At 44.1% G+C, this 16,461-nt stretch overlaps 1 long non-coding RNA gene across 1 annotated transcript; it reads right to left on the bottom strand.

The window, feature by feature from the left end:
* Window positions 1-9,292: 9,292 nt before the first annotated feature.
* LOC139055493 (uncharacterized) lies at window positions 9,293-15,618 on the bottom strand. Its single transcript, XR_011511802.1, has 3 exons — window positions 15,210-15,618; window positions 13,986-14,098; window positions 9,293-9,509 (listed from the first exon to the last, which is right to left on the bottom strand). It is a non-coding gene; the product is annotated as an uncharacterized lncRNA (long non-coding RNA).
* Window positions 15,619-16,461: the final 843 nt, after the last annotated feature.

Genomic DNA, 16,461 nt, shown 5'->3' with positions numbered 1-16,461 from the left:
TGTCTTTATTACACTTATAAGCTCACCATATTCCCACTCTTTACTTGGCCATTTGCCAAGTTCTTCCTCAACTCTAGTGACTGTATTTGCTATTTGTTCAGCGTTCAAATTTGGACTGGCCATTTTGCTCTCCTTGCTCTCTTTCCCAACTACATATCCCATTTTCAATATGATGCGCTTATGGTCGCTCCCTATGCTGTTAAACCCTTCCTCATCGATTACCATTTCTCTCAACTTATCATGAATTCCTTCTGTCATCAGACAGTAATCAATGGTCGATTGCCGGTTTCCCACTTCCCACGTGATCTGTCCTTCACACGTAGGCCCTGTATTCACGATCACGAGGTTATTTTGCTCACAAAGGTACAGCATTGACTTTCCGTTATTGTCGGTATAGCCATCTAAATCCTGTATGTGGGCATTCATGTCACCTAGCTAACAGGACAATTTCAGCACCACTCCCGAAACCCTTAATATCAGCGCTTATGCATTCCACTAACTCTTTATTTTTCTCTGTGCAATTTTTTCCGGTCCACAAATACGTAACGCCCAGCCAAGTTTCTTTGCCACTTATTTTACTTGATAACCAAAGATGCTCTTGACATTGTGAACTTACTCTTTTCCATTTGGCTCCCTGATGGATGAGCGATCCGACTCCCCCTACCTTTCTTTCCTACTTAGTTCTGTTGCACCCTTCCCAAACATAATTGTCAATAACTGGTGGCTCTTCTGAGTCTCTAAGGTGCGTTTCCTACGCTGTGGCGCCATCTATGGGCAGTCGGCATGCTCGCTTGGTCGAGTGCTCCCTTTCGCATGGCAGGTATACGCTCGGCGGTAGTTTCTGGTGTTTGTGTTCGCGCTCGTACGGTCTATTTAGCAGGACGTGCGTCTTCTACGCGCTAAACGGTTGCAGGAGACGTACTGATGTGGTTTAAGTCACTTTGGCAGGGCTTTCTACCGGCGTTGAGGCGCAGGGAACACGAAGCGCGATGTGTGCGCACATGTTAGAGCCTACAATCAGCCTCGGAGATAAATTGTGCGTTACTGACAGTTCCATTCACTATTGTGACCTTATTGCAGTAATATGGTCTAGTTTTAAGCTGTGGTTTCGGAGCAACGAAACATACACGACGATTGTAACCGCGTGGGAACCGTTCTGCTTTGATAGCAGCTGTACTGTTATAGTTTGACAAGCGGTCAAACTGTTAGCTGCAGATTACATTGCGTGATTACATGGTTCTGTGTATGAGGTTTCCACCCATGAATATAAAATAGTTTTGATTAGTAATAGCAGCATAACTTACAGTGTGAACTATACCAACTGTGCGAGCGTCCCAAGCAAGGGTAGGTGCTGGATTATAGTTACCGTTGTTCTATACAGCGTATGTTCCAAGCATGCAGCGTCAATGTTTATATATCTCTACACGTTGTGCGGCGTGACAATGTGAGCTCGTATTGTGGTCTTGGCACGTGTTTCTCTGTTTTTCCAGAAAGAGGATGATAACCGAATTTTTTTTTTCGGTTGTGTTCGTTCCGTTCTCTATAATGCACTCACACGTATTACGGAAATGTTGACCTCAAACATAGCCATCGCTTTCTTATTATGCGATCCCTCTCATATGTTAAGGCTCTAATGGGCAAAAGATCAATGCCGACTCACATACCTTATATATGTATCATGCTGGTTCACCAGTTGCAGTAATCGCTGTGTTGAGCAGCGCCATCGACCTCGTGCAGGAAGGCTAGCGTAAACATATAGTGCTTTCAAGCCTACTAGACTTAAAATGCCTTTAAACGATGACGGTGTACCACTATTATTTGCTAGCGCCTGCCGCTTAGGTGTTTCGTGATTGCCTTAGGTTGACCGCACGCGAGCATGTGCACTTATGTTTTAGTCCCTACGCCGAGCCATCAGATAAACAGCAGATTTACCCTATCATGCTGGTAACACAGAGACACCGGTTCTATTCTATGCGTTTCATTGAAACGTATATACGCAAAATAGTTCACAACACTTACACACACCGCGGCTTATAATCCGCGTCACATGTTTGGGCCCCCAAGCGCGTACTGTAGTTACCGGTGCATCGAAAGGCTCCCCTTACGACCTCATATGAACAGGCATGCGTAAGTTTCACAAAGTAAGATCTAAACCATCCCGAAATCGTTCCGCATCTAGCGACAGCAATACCGTCAAGATGCGCCGCGCTCCCTATTCTTCTCACCAGATGAAAAGCTCTATATACATGGAAAGAGCGTGGCAGAGAAAAGACGCGAAGAACTCGTTTTGACCGCACCCCATCGAATGTGCACAATGCCCCTTGGTGGTTCAGGGTCAAGGCCACATTAGCCTTTTGACAGCTGTAAGTGACCGTGACCCCTCGCCAGCGCTTACCTTTTTACCAACATGCCAATCCAGAGTTTAGCTAGGTAGAATGGAAGGAAGGAGCGGGAAGAGAAGGCAGAGAATGGGCTGAACAGAGGCAGTCGCGAAACGAGTGACTAAAGCCTTGCCACCTTTGGTTCGCAGTTCTCATACAAACACCAGGGGTGAGGGGTGGAATAGAAAAAGCTCACGTAAGACGGCAAAGAAAGGCTACATAAACTTAAGTTCAAGATACGGTATGGTCCACTTCTGCTATTTATAAAAATAGAAGCATAAAGTATGTCTAGCGGTAAACATACGCAGGACATGTGTAAGCAGAGTTGCGTTAATTAAAGTGCGCCACAGGGTCTAGGCGACACATCGGTAGCGGTCGCACGTCAAATAAACACTACTGTGCCCGCCGAAGTAGCACTGCGGCTATGGCATTGCTCGAGGTCGCAGATTTGACCGAGGCACCCACATTTTGACAAGAGAGAAATAAAAAACTCTCGGTTACATTGATTTAGGGAGACGTTAAAGAGCACCACGGAGCTCAAATTATTCCGGAGTGGGGCCCTACGGCATGCCTCTTAATCCGATCGTGGTTTTGGCATGCAGAGCCTCATCATCAAAATCAAGTTTAAGGCTTCTGCCATAATGCGACGTGCCGTGTGAGCCAATGACAATGCTCAACCCTCTCTGAGGTGACGAAATATGGCGGACAACAACTAAAGCAAACACCTCTCCCTTTGTGTTTTGTGTACTAAGCAGACAAACAGTAGTGGTGCACAAAAGGTAACGTTTATCATCACCTCACCACACTCGTGTTCAGAAACCGTTTTAAAAACTAAATATTTGCAGTCAACATGAGCCAGTAATTATGGCAGTCAATACAAACAGCACAGAAAGCTTCGCTTCCATAGATTCCCATAGTGCGTGGTATCTCCATAATTAAATTTTTTTCGCGCTTCACAAATTGCGGACCTAGTCGAGACCCATCGGAAACAGTGCGGCAGTACTGCCAGATGCAACACAGCCTTTCTTTTTCTACAAATATGAAAGAAAATCACACGTTTGCGAAATTCCTGGAATCAGTCATGATTTTCTGCTTTGACAGACACCTAAATGCTTCGCTAAAGCAGGTACATCGTCTCTATTTGGCCTCTGAGAATAGAGATCGTTCCTTATAGTTGGTATACTGTATGTGTAGCGGACGTCTCTGATACCGCGATCACAGTTTTTACCTTGATCACTATTTCTCTCCCGTAGGTAGAACGATGCAGAGAGAGGAGAATCACAAGCATTTTCCCCAATTATCTGCACTCTAATCGGGCTCAACGTTTTTTCTTCCCACGCCACTTCTGATGGTTTATGAAACGAGACACGTGATATGTCTCACGATTTCTCCCTCGTCAAAATGCGGGTGCCTAAATCTTGTTGATTTGAAATAAAAGTTTACGCTCGCTGGTCAAATCTGCGACCTCGAGCAATGCCATAGCCACAGTGCTACTTCGGCGGGCACAGAAGTGTTTCTTTGACGTGCAACCACTTCCGTTGTGTCGCCTAGACACTGAGGTGAATTAAACCAACTCTGCTTACGCATGTCCTGCGTATGTTTACCGCTACCCATATTTGATTATTTTATTTATATATAGCAGAAGCGGACCGTACGGTACTTTGAACTTACGTTTATTGTTACCTTGCGCCGCACACCCTTCTTGATTTCACTGAAGGTTCACCATTATGTTTAGGCTGGGACCCTTGATAGCTGTGAAGTGTCTCCATGTCGCCTTACACCATTGTCCCCAGCGAGACGAGTGAATGAAAGCATGTTTCCACGCATGCGATAGCTAAGCTTCTGTGCCTTTTATTGTCATAGCAATTATAGCGACACTTCAGGCGAATTTCTTCCCTCGTCGCAGCGCGTTGTATGCTGCAGATTCGGCGGAAAGCGTTCGAGGGAGAGCCGAGATGGACGGCGGCTTCATGCGTGGGGTCTCGTCACGTGCGCACAGGGGGCCGAGGGAAGGTGAGCGCCCACTAAGAGGCAAAGTCTATCGAAGAGTATGTATTGTCACGTGGTGGTGACGTTGAAGAACACAGTAGAAATACTGTGAAAGACAAAACTAACTTTTAATGGGCGAACCTGTTCCCACAAAAACAGTCTACACTTATATCTCAACGATAGCGGCGAACACGGTCGGCGATCGTCGAAAATCTGATCAGCGGTTTAAGCGCGTCGGCTTTTATACAGCAGTCGTCGAATGTTCCAGACTAATCATGCGGACCCGCGTGCCTTCCACAAAGTTCTACACCATTCGCGTCGCGCGATGAAATCAGATAACACAACTTCAGATGCGTGCAGGCCCATCTCACGCTGTGCGATTACATTTGTTAGGCGGCGAAACGTGGTCGCCCGATAAAGATAAGTAGACGTGTCCATACCCCACTCTTAAAATGCATCGTCCCGATGCTACAAATATAGGAGAGCGAAACACAAAAGGACACCCATTAAACATAAGTAACAAAACAACGAAAAGATGAAACTCACAATGTGCTTGTAACGTAAAAAGACACAAGAACTTCTTCGCACACAAAACAAGGTGAAATTAAGCAAAATAAAAATAAATCTATGCACATAAGACGCGACTAGCTTGGTGCCAACTTAAATATGTGGACGTAAATATACGTTGAATCTAAAAGAGCAGTACAATCGAACGAAAGGAAAAAAAAGACAAATACGACCAAAGTTCGCGTACACAGTAAATTGTGTACATTGTTTCTCGTCTTGTGAACGAGTGCGTTTGTTTGTTCTCAACGAACGTGTCAGTGGCAATGTTAAACTCAATGTCGAGTTGAGTTTCTAAAACTTGGTAGATTTCCGTTGCTCTGCCGAGAATGTAAAAAAAGAGTTTCGAGTAAATGCGATCACGGACACCGCAGCCACAGGAAGCAGTCACGATTTCTCTGTGAAACCGAGCTACTGCGTTATCACGTCCTTCCTCTCTGTGACTCGGTTCTTATCTGTAGTGCTCGATCAGGATGCTAGAAACACGACCGTCTGAAGATCATGAGTAAAAGTTCGTTTTAAATGTGATTACTTGAAAGATGATTTCACTCAACTTAATTGCCTGAAATTTGCACAGAAAAAAACAACAATGTGATGCGGCCAAGGAGGCGCGCACACTTTTGTTCCGAGGAACCCCTGACATGGAAATCCCCCCTTTTTTGCGTTTCGTTTAAATTGTGAAACATTAAGTAAGTATTCGTGTGTTTTTGTCTGCATGCGTGTGCTTGTTAGTTTCGGTTCAACGTTTTTGGGGGGGCGTCATGGTCATGCGCTCTCATTTTGGAGCACTTTCCTAGTTTTTCCATTGGTCCGTGCAAGTCGGTGACGTCGATCGGGTGTTGCGTCTGTGAATGATTGCCCCCTCACCTCTTTTCTTTCACTCACTCTCGCGCTGCATAGGTTCAAGACTGGGATGGACTCAGCCAAGAGGACAGATTGTTCTTGAACCTATGCAGTGCGAGAGTGAGTGAACGAGTGAGTGGTGTTCTTCAACCTAACCACCGCGTGACATCTGCGAGAGGTACGGGGAACGTTACCCCGCACCTCCACCAGATGTCACGTGGTGGTGACGCTGAAGAACACAGTAGCAATACTGTGAAAGACAAAACTACTTTTTTTTGGGCGTACCTGTGCCCACAAAATCAGGCTACACTTATAACTCAACGATAGCGGCGAACAGGGTCGGCGATCGTCGAAAATGTGATCAGTGGTTTAAGCGCGTCGGCTTTTATACAGCAGTCGCCGAATGTTCCAGACTAATCACTCGGACCCGCCTGCCTTCCACAAAGCTCTACACCATTTCCGTCCCGCGATGAAATCAGATAACACAAAGTTCGGCGACAACAGACAGCCGGATAGAAGCATCGATAATTTTCCAGAAACTTCGGATACACGCAGGCGCATCCCACGCTGTGCGAGAAAATTTGTTAGGCGCCCGATAAAGATAGGTACACGTGACAATATAAGCGTGGGCAAGAGAGGGGGGGGGGGGGGGGGTAGAGGCCTGCAGGCGGCTCTTCTTGGCTGCAATCTGCGGTGGTTATTAACGCTAAGCAATCAGGTATGATGGATGGCTTCCAGAATGATGTGTATGTTTTCCCAAGCATAATTTGCGCTAAGGTCAGAGGCAACGCGACAGGTAATTCGCTGACCACTGCGGCCACTCTTCATCACCCCAGGTTTGCGACACCAAGTGGACTTGATCATCGAGAGAGATGTGCTCGTGAGTTGCCGTACGGGTGTCTGAACACGTTCTTTAATTTATTAGGAGAGCAACGATAAGTGGAATTTCTATGGCCGACAAAAAAAAGAACTCTCTTTGTGTAGTTTTCTTTGGCACAAAGGTACGTGACACGGGTATCTGCCCTCGCGTATGCCGATGCTACACAATGTGGCAGATGTTACATTGTATTGTATTTCTTTTTCATTTCTTCTTGGTTATTGCGCATGTACAGGTTGCTTCATCACAGATCACCTGGGATGTGCCAATGTATGGAAAATATATTCCTCAACAACACGCGGCAATGATGTAAAAGAGCTACGGACACTATTCTTGACAGTGTCGATTCCGCAACGTCGTGGAATTGGGCAATGTCGGCATTTTGAGCCAATTAGAGATGCCCACAGGTGCCTCCGATATGATCAAAATACCGCCATTACCAAATATGACAAGATGACAGAATTCAACACCGTCCAGGATAGTATCTCCAGTCGGTTGCATGATATGTAACGGCCACTTCTTGGTAAATCCCCCATTGTGGTATGTGCAGTAATGAAATCATCCCACGTAATGTACAATATATCATATCTGCTACGCTGTGTTTTATGCGCCGCAACGATAAAAGAAACACAGAAAACCTAAAGCAAAGCCCCTATTTCGTTTCTTATATGTTGGAGTGACGTTTCACCTTTGGATAGCCTAAAAACAATAAACAATTCATTAATTAGCACAATAAATAGTTTACACCATAAAAAATATTTCTTGGTTCTTTTTTCAACGTATGTACTCTCCATGGCCCGAATAACTGTGAGCAATTTGTTCGAAATTTCCTTGATGAGCAACTGTGCCAGGACATTGGAGACAATTAAAACACGGACACGGCTCTTTGCCAATTTCCTGTTGTGCGCATGTGCTACAGAATGGTCATCACTATATTTAACCCGCAGTGACCATATGAAATGGCTATCTGGTGTGGGCAAGAGAGAAGTATACGTCAATGCTTACTTTGTAAGAAGCTGCAAACGATATCAAGTATTTTCAAGGTCAGTGGAGATTCCAGTGATTTCTTGGACATTATCCTGTGTAGCATCCATAAGCAGTTGCAATTACCCTAAGATATAATTTGATTTCTTGCAGTTGAATACGCGGCAGCTGTACAATATGATTTTATCTTGATCCTAGGCTTCCGCAGTTTATGTAACACACGTGTGGAATAGAGGCACCGAGATGTCAACGTACCTCCTCGCGTAAAACCTTCATCGAGATTGCCGCATATGTAAGAGTGACCTAACGGGCACGGTCGAAACCTCCCGAGTGGACCAATGTATTTGATATGATGAATAATATTAGAAAAATTAAATAATTTGTTTCCGTCTCAGATTTCCCGACCACCATGTGACCTAACATGGGCAGATGGAATTTTCACGAGAAGGCAATTTGTGGAACACCGCTAGAAAAGCTGCTTCTGCAAAACGACATTTCACCACGTCCAAAAATCCGACATGCTGTTTGTTTGCCGTGGCGGTTACAGATGGCGCCGTCATTACGTTGTAGTGACATCGCAAGCTGCCTGTATGAGACCTTAAGCAAGGCCTTGATCCCTGTCACGGTCCGTTTATGGAAAGCGACCTAAAATAATGTCGCTATCTATGTTTTCCATTCAAATGAAGCATGAAAGCGGTAAATTTCAGAAGTGAAAGAAGAATGTGTATTTACACATAGAAGGTGGAAAGAAAACACCCATAAACAAAGCATGGAGAAAAAGGATGAAAAGCACTCTACACTGCTCGTAACAAATGCAGTTCTCATTAATCAAAGTCACCGCTACTCTAATCCTAAAGTTGTTAGGTGTGTCAGAATACACAAGTACATTAGAATAAGAGCGGGGTACGCCTCGCCAACAGTTCTTGTCACGTGGCCGCGAAGTTGAAAAGCGCCGAGCCGTCGTGGCAACTCAAGGTTGCCACGCGATGGGACGTTGTGCTGACTGAGCAGGTTAGGCAGTCCAGGTTCCACCTGTGGTAATCTGCAAGCTCGGGCCCACGGCCCGACTGCTTACTCCCGCTAGCAGTGGACGCTGACTTCTTCGGCGCTCACTTGCGTCCGAACACCACCACACTGTAAACGGAAATAACTCCGACGTGGGAGTATACTGCACTGTAAAATAATTTACACCCCTAAGGGTTTTTTTCGGTGTCTATAACTAACCCCCTAGCACCCTTGAAAAAGCTGGGTTTTATAGGGAATTACACCCTTATGATGGTTATTCTATATTCCAATAACACCCTATCCCTTGAGGGTGTTTTGAACAACATATTACCCTTCGACCCATGGGGTGTAAGGGTGTGATCAGGAATACATTACCCCTTCACCTATCGGGTGTAATGAGCAATATAATAGCCCTTGAAGTACGGCATGTGGAAGCGGGTACATATGCACTTCATTGTTTGTTTCTAAGTCTACAGTTAGGCTAGCACACACAAATGTTATGTATGGTGTGCATACAATAGGTAATGTGTTTACAAACGCACTGCATAGCAACTTTGAGAGAAAACACATTATCACTTGTGAGTGTTCTGTGTGAAATGGTCCCATTTATCACAGATACAGAGTGACTGCATGGAGGGTCATTTATTCTAGCCTCCTGTACAATATTTTGAGCTTGCACTATGCCTTGTGGTGACAAGTCTTGCGGCCGTTCTACATTGAAGAACAGTCTCAATCAAACCAAAGTTCCAGGGCACAGGCGAGGATGATGATGCCTTTTTGTAGCTCCATTCCAATGTCCTAAGGCGAGCCATCATAGATGAAGCCATTTCTTCATTGATCACTGTAGCCATCTGCTTCTTTTCTACCTGCAAAATGATTTGTTGCAATTTAATGTCAGGAAAAGTACACGAAACATGACTAGCAGCGCTTCCCTGCATCATTCACTTTAATATTTCAAGATCGCATGAAGAGCAGGTTAAAGAAAACAAGCACAGATAGTGCTGACTTCCAGGAAATCGTTATTTCGAAAGAATAAGGCATTTAATCTGCCACATCATGAATGTAGGAGAGACAGGCTACACAACTATATGAGGGCAATTCAGAAATTATTGCCTCCAAGCCCACTACTTTGCCAATATTACAGCAAACATTTTGAACTTTTTATCATTGATGCACTTATGCTTAAGCTATCGAATGTCACTTGCCTCGCCTTCCTATCTCTCCTCGTTCCAGAGTAATCGAGCAATTCATGGCATCCAGTGGTGACGTCCAGTTGAAACAACAGGCTGCAATTGAATTTCTGACTGTGGAAGGTTGTGCGCATATAAGCATTCATGGCCATTTGACTGCAGTTTACAGGAATGCCTGTGTTGACGTCAGCACTGTGCAGAGGTGGGCAAGGACTGTGAAAGACCAAAATCCTACGACATCAAATCTCGAGATTTGATGTCGTGATCCGGGATCCCGGATCAGCACCGAAATGGATGGCCCACAATGGCTTCTGATGAGGGTCATGAACATCAGCAGATGAGTTGACTCGGTGCAATCGCAGGATCAAGCAGCACCAGATTGCAACACTCGCCATTTCCATTGCCTCAGTGAACCACATCATTAAAGACCTGCGTTACAAGAAGACTTGCGCTTGTAGGGTGTCACGGTAACTGACGACTGACACGAAAAAGTCGAAGCATAGCCAACAAGTTCAATTCTTGTAACCCAGGAGGTTTTTAATTATGTGGTTCACTGAACCAATGGAAATAGCGAGTGTTGCTGCAATCTGGTGTTGCTTGATCCTACGATTGACCCGATTCAACTCGTCTGCCTGATGTTGATGATCCTCATAAGAAGCCATTGTGGGCTGTCCAGTTCGGTGCTGATCCTGGACATTTGATGCGGCTGGATTTTGATGTTTCTCAGTACTTGCCCACCTACGCACAGTGCTGATTTCAACACAGGCATCCCCGTAAACTGCTTTCAGATGGCAATGAATGTTGAAGGGCGCAGAACCATCCGCAGTGAGAAATTCAATTACAGCCCACTGTTTCAACCGGACATCACCACTGGATGCCATGCATTGCTCAATTACTTTGGAACGTGAAGAGATAGGAAGATGGGGCAAGTGACATTCTATAGCTTAAACATCAGTGCATTAATGATAAAGAGCCAAAATGTTTTCAGTACTACTGGTAAAGTAGTGGGTTGTGCATCAGTGCACAACCCACTTTTGTGCTTCAGTGCATAAAAGTACATTTTGTTAAAAAAGTAAGTGGAACAACAGTGCATTTTTCCGGCAAGTTTGATGGTGCATATCTCCAAACTGACGCCATTCTGGAAATCAATTCCAAGTAGATACACCTTGTAATCTCACTGGCTATGATTCGTAAATTACAATATGTGCCCCAGATATGTGGTGGCGCTGGCAAACACTCCCAGCGTTCTACTAGGAAGCATAAATACCCAAGAAAGTGATGGGGAAACGGCGCCCGCAGTAGCTCAATTGGTAAAGCATCTAACGCGTAATGCAAAGACGTGGGTTCGTTCCCCACCTGCAGCAAGCTGTTTTTTCATCCACTTTCATTTCCATTAATTTATCATTTCTTTATTTCATTTGTTAATCACAAGTAATTTACCCTAACTTGTCCTTGGTGTCAGTGTTTGCTGGCTTCTTAGGATATGATTAATAAACATCGGGTTTCTTGGTTAAGCCCCTTTCTTCTCGGTTATATTAGCTATAATGTAATTCATTCGAAAGATAATATTTTTTTTAATTAGTTTAATATGTTTCGATTTCTTGTGCTAGATATATCTGCGTGTTTGAATATTCCTGCTCAAGGACTAGAATTATGCTGTATGCAACAGGACTATATTTAAAAATTCCACAAGACTGAAAATCATCACCCTGCATAAAAACAGTGTGAATTTAAAAACAAGCTTCAGTGAACCTTATTGAATCAGCAAATGGCCAGTGTAACTAGTCTGATCATCCTGGAAAACTTTTGTAGCTTATAAGCATAGTGAATTTCAATTCCACATTTAGGAGTGCAAATTTTTCTAGAAGTCAGCTTTTTCTTTTTAACAGCTAGCATCCCTGCCAGTTTGCTTAAACATAATGTTGCATGACTTCAGCAGTACTGCACAATCACTTTTTTCTGCTCACAGTGTCTAGTGATGTCTTTAGCAGCTGAGATAATTAATGTTCATGCAGATAAACATCAGAAAACATTGCAATAACTGCCAAGAAAATGCAATCATGCGTTTTGTTTACAAAAGAGCATGTGCTCTACCTTCTGCCAGGTTTGTTTTCCGTGTCAGGCTAGAACGGAACTTGCACAAGAGGCACCTTTTGCATCCATGAAGATATTTTATGAGGTTATGGTGGTGTCGAAACATGACATCAACCATAACACTTTAAACTATTTTATGAAACAGGTATTTGTACAAAGATAGAAAAGGCACCAATTTTGAATTTATCACATTTGGTTTAGAGTACCATAGTATAAATGGCTCAACTAGTACAGGTACGCAAACGGGCTAGTTGGTATTGGTCGATGACGTTAGACAATGTGAACTCGACAAAGGATGGAGAAAGAGGCGATAGCATTTGTTCCATTTCTCGCCACTTTTGACTTCCCTTGTACAAGTCTGCGCTGTCTGTCGAACATCATGGATCAACTAGTACAGCCTGAAAAAAATATGTCATGAAAGAAAACTTGACTTTCAACCTGGACAATTCTGCCTGTTAGGTATTATAGTTTCTTTAGAACTTATTTCTTTATACAAAGTCAGACCCATCAAGTAAAGCTTACTGAGAAAGAAATGAAGAACAACGTCAACACCTCTCAAGGCACATGCATCAAAGGAGTCAGAGCATCATACACATTACCTTTAGGTGCAAGAGTATTCTCTTTCTTAGGCAAACTGCATTTCTAGTTTCTTAAAGCCTATATATTTATTTGCCACAGCTATGGGAAAATCACAAGGTGGAAAAGATGTGTTGGTGCAATTTCAACTATTATGTACAACAGCAAAAGGTAAAGCACAGGAAGTCTCACTGCTCCTCTGTCTAAATGACATTCAGTTTCATTTGTCATGTCCACTCCTATCCTGATGGCAGCAGAATCAGGAAGACAGCAGCGTGGTTCAGAAAGTAGATGAAGGAGCTGATATCCTAGCTGACATAAAGAGTAAAAAAAGGGAGCTGGTCAGGCCATGTAGTGCAGATGTGAGACATCATTAACTAGCGCGAAAAATACAACGGACGACAGCTAGAAGCACACAGGACAGAACTCTAGGCTTCAACTGAAATTTGGCTACACAGAAACATAGGATTCAGGGGATGCGACCTCAACGCATGGAAGCAACATTTATCTTTCCTTTTCCCTGCCTGACACAGGCGGTATTGGAGCCAATCGATGGGCAGGTTCATTTCGAGATACGAACACTCTTTTTTGGCGAGAGCAAGGGAAGGGGTGCTTACACACTTATCACCCGCTTTTCGATGCAAAGTGCTTCGAATATTTTCATGTCGACCTGCCTCTAGAGCCGCGTGGGCAGATGAGTGCTTTGAAACTGCTCAGTGCATGAGCACTTACAGCAATGATTGGCCAGATGGACATCAGCCATGACAGCTGCCCTATCTTTGTTCCCCCAAGCGGTCCTTTAAACACCGACCTGTTTGGCTTGAGGACACATAGGGCAGCTTTGATTGCCTTGGTGGCTGGTGGCCACATGGCCAACAATCGCCATACGTGCTCATGCACCGAGCAGTTTCAAAGCAATCGTGTGATCAGGCAGCTCCAGAAGCAGGTACATAGGGAAATATACGAACCACTTTGCATCAAAAAAGTGGGGAATAGGTGTGTAAGCACCCGTCTCTGGCTCTTACCAAGAATGTTCGTAAGTGAAATTAACCTGTTCATAAATTTGTTCCGATAGCTCCTGTGTTGTTTCTGTCCGTCGACATTCTGTGCATTCCATGTTTCTGTGTAGCAAAAATTTCAGTTGAAGTCTAGACTTCTTTCTTATGTGCTTCTTGATGTTGTCTTTTTCACGCTAGTTATTGATGTCTCAAGTCTGCAATGAGCACCAACTAGCCCAAGTGCCTTCTTCAACCATGTAATGCATAGGGCATATAACCGGTGGCACATTCGAGTTACAGAATGGATGCCAAGAGAAGGGTAGTCAAGGACGGTAGAGAAGTAGACTACGATGAAGTCAAAAAATTTTGCAGGCTTCACTTCGAATCAGCTAGCACAAGACAGGGGTAATTGGAGCTCACTGGGGGAGGTCTTCATCCTCCGGTGAAAAAAATATGTAGGCCAATTGTGATGAAAAAAGTATACCTGTCGGGTCAGACGTCTTCACTGTCTTTTCAGCAACGTGTAGGCCCAAGACAGCCAGTCGGTTCCCATGCAATTGCTTCATGCTGACTGCAATTGCTTCATGCTGACTGCAACTGCATGGGCACAAGAAAACAACCCACCATTATTACCATTCGAGATTGACGACTCAATAAAAGAACCTCTCAAAACTGCAAATACAATTAAGCATTTACCAGCTTAATAAATACATATATAAAGGCCAAGAATAGTTACAATAACCATACACTTTATAACTAGACATTAAAATAAGGTAGTGAAGCGTACAATAACCGTAGGACGCTAAGTGCAATTCATTTCAGAAATACTGTTGACAACTGACAGGACGCCTTAGGCAGGGTTCAGTCACACAACAAGAAAACAAATAGTAGTAATAATAAGCACGCCTGCGTGAAACCAAGAAACGAGTACAAGGACGAGAAAAAAATTGATTAGGCTCGGTGTGCTTATTTATGCAAAAAGATAAATTTATAAACAAATAGCGCAACCACGCATTCATCCGCAACAGCACGACAGCTTCTATAACAAACGAGCACAACTTAAAGCGATTGATAAGTACATAGCCGGGACGGTCGTGGTTCTTTTGTTTTGCGTTAGTTCTAGTCATGAAACCACAAGCATTGCAAGCTTCCTGCGACATTACCTACCACGGGACCTCCGACAAAAAAAAAAAATAACAATTGAGTGAAAGTACACAAGCGACATTTAATACGGTTGTCACACTGCACACTTTTGGCCGCGATCGATCCTGACTGGAATCGAATTTCTGGACGCGTTTGGCCTCGTTGCACAATCGGTGGACGGGAGCCAATCGCGGTCGAAAATTTCGATCCAGAACAGGCTCAATCGTGATCGAAAGTGGCCGTGCGACACCGGTAGAAGTCTGCGCCCATCTTTGGTAACAGAAAGAACCAATTAGTCAAACCACAAGTATTATTTCCCTGCCTGCGCCGAATACTGACGCGTAGCAGTACTTAATTCTCTACAACTCTAGTTGAGGACACGTGAACAATGAAACATTCTTTTTTTTTCTTTTTCACATTCGGTGCCCACAGGCTACGCCTGGAGTACATATACTACACTCGCATCCAACACACCTTGCGCTGTCCTTTAAATAAATTACGCGAAAATTACTACCACAATGACGCACGATAAAAACCGCGACGCTGAACGTGGCTACGTACGTACCTTTTATATGAGCAGTTCATGCGCCTTGCAAAGGCCCTCGGTTTGAAGGCGGAGCGCTGTCACGATCTGTACTCTGGGTACGCCGTTTCGTTTACGTAGTGGATGGACCATGTTGACGATGGATTCCGCCGAAAAACAAAACGTCCACTTCATCACTGTTCAGGCCGAATGGAAGATGTTTTCTCCTTCGCCACGAATGACGGCCGTCGTAGGCGTAGTAAACACACTGTCACAAAGAAACACCGATGTCGTAGGCCGCTGGTGCCCTTCTTTCTCACGCATAATCGCGTCGCCTTCACTCCGGACGCTCACTTCGCGTCGATGAGCACAAAAGTACACGAAAACAACGAGGTGGTACAACCTAAACGCAGCAAAAAACAATCTAATTACTCACAACTCGAAGAATGTCACGGAGAACACACACATGTGCTCCCGGCGGCCCGCCGCGAGACGCAGGAAATGACGTAGCGGCGATAGCGGCGACACCCGTCGGGGGAAGTTATTTCAATTTCGGTTTAGTTTTCAAGGCATAAAAACAGATATTCTTTTAAACTATGTGTGTGTATTACTTTCAAAGCTACTTATTTTACGCTACCTCTAAGCCATTTTCTGTGTTTACGGGTAGTTTCACTGGAAATTTATTTCCAGAAACATGGGCTGATATCAAATCAAATGGGGCAAAGGTGGGCTGGTAACTGCGTGTAAGTGAATTTATTTGTCGATGCTTTCTTTTTTGTTTGTTTGCTTGGACGTTCATTTGTAAAGAGACGTGGCCCTTCCTGATTGTATAAGATACAGAGGTACTTGCGAGTCTGTCTTTTCTTTTATACACAGAGAAACAGAGAGAGAAAAAAAGCTTTAATTGGCATTTTCAAGAAGTTCACAATGCTCATATTTCTGAACTGGAGTGCTCACTCAAATTTTAAATAGCTTGGATTAACGGCAGATATAAAAGTACTTGCATAATAGCTTTCTAAACGTATAGGCGACACCACGAAATTTCACATGTGCAGAATTACACGAAAACCTTAAGTTTCCAAGTACGAAAAGTCAGTTCTTTGCCTGCTGTCGTGAAAGTGCAACCGAAGCGAATCCAGATCTCGGGGGTTTTTTTTTTCTTTGTTTTTATGAGCGGGTGAGCGAGTGGGGCCTATGACCGCTCAAAAGAAAGAACAAATATAACAACGATTCCCCTCTGGTGGACAGCACCAGGAGTTGTCGTTGTCATAATCTGATGTCGGTCTTTGTCTTA

The sequence above is a fragment of the Dermacentor albipictus genome, chromosome 2, assembly GCF_038994185.2.
Source record: "Dermacentor albipictus isolate Rhodes 1998 colony chromosome 2, USDA_Dalb.pri_finalv2, whole genome shotgun sequence".
Classification (NCBI taxonomy): Eukaryota; Metazoa; Arthropoda; class Arachnida; order Ixodida; family Ixodidae; genus Dermacentor; species Dermacentor albipictus.
The sequence above is the reverse complement of the archived record's forward strand: the minus strand, read 5'-3'. Positions and strand labels throughout refer to the sequence as shown.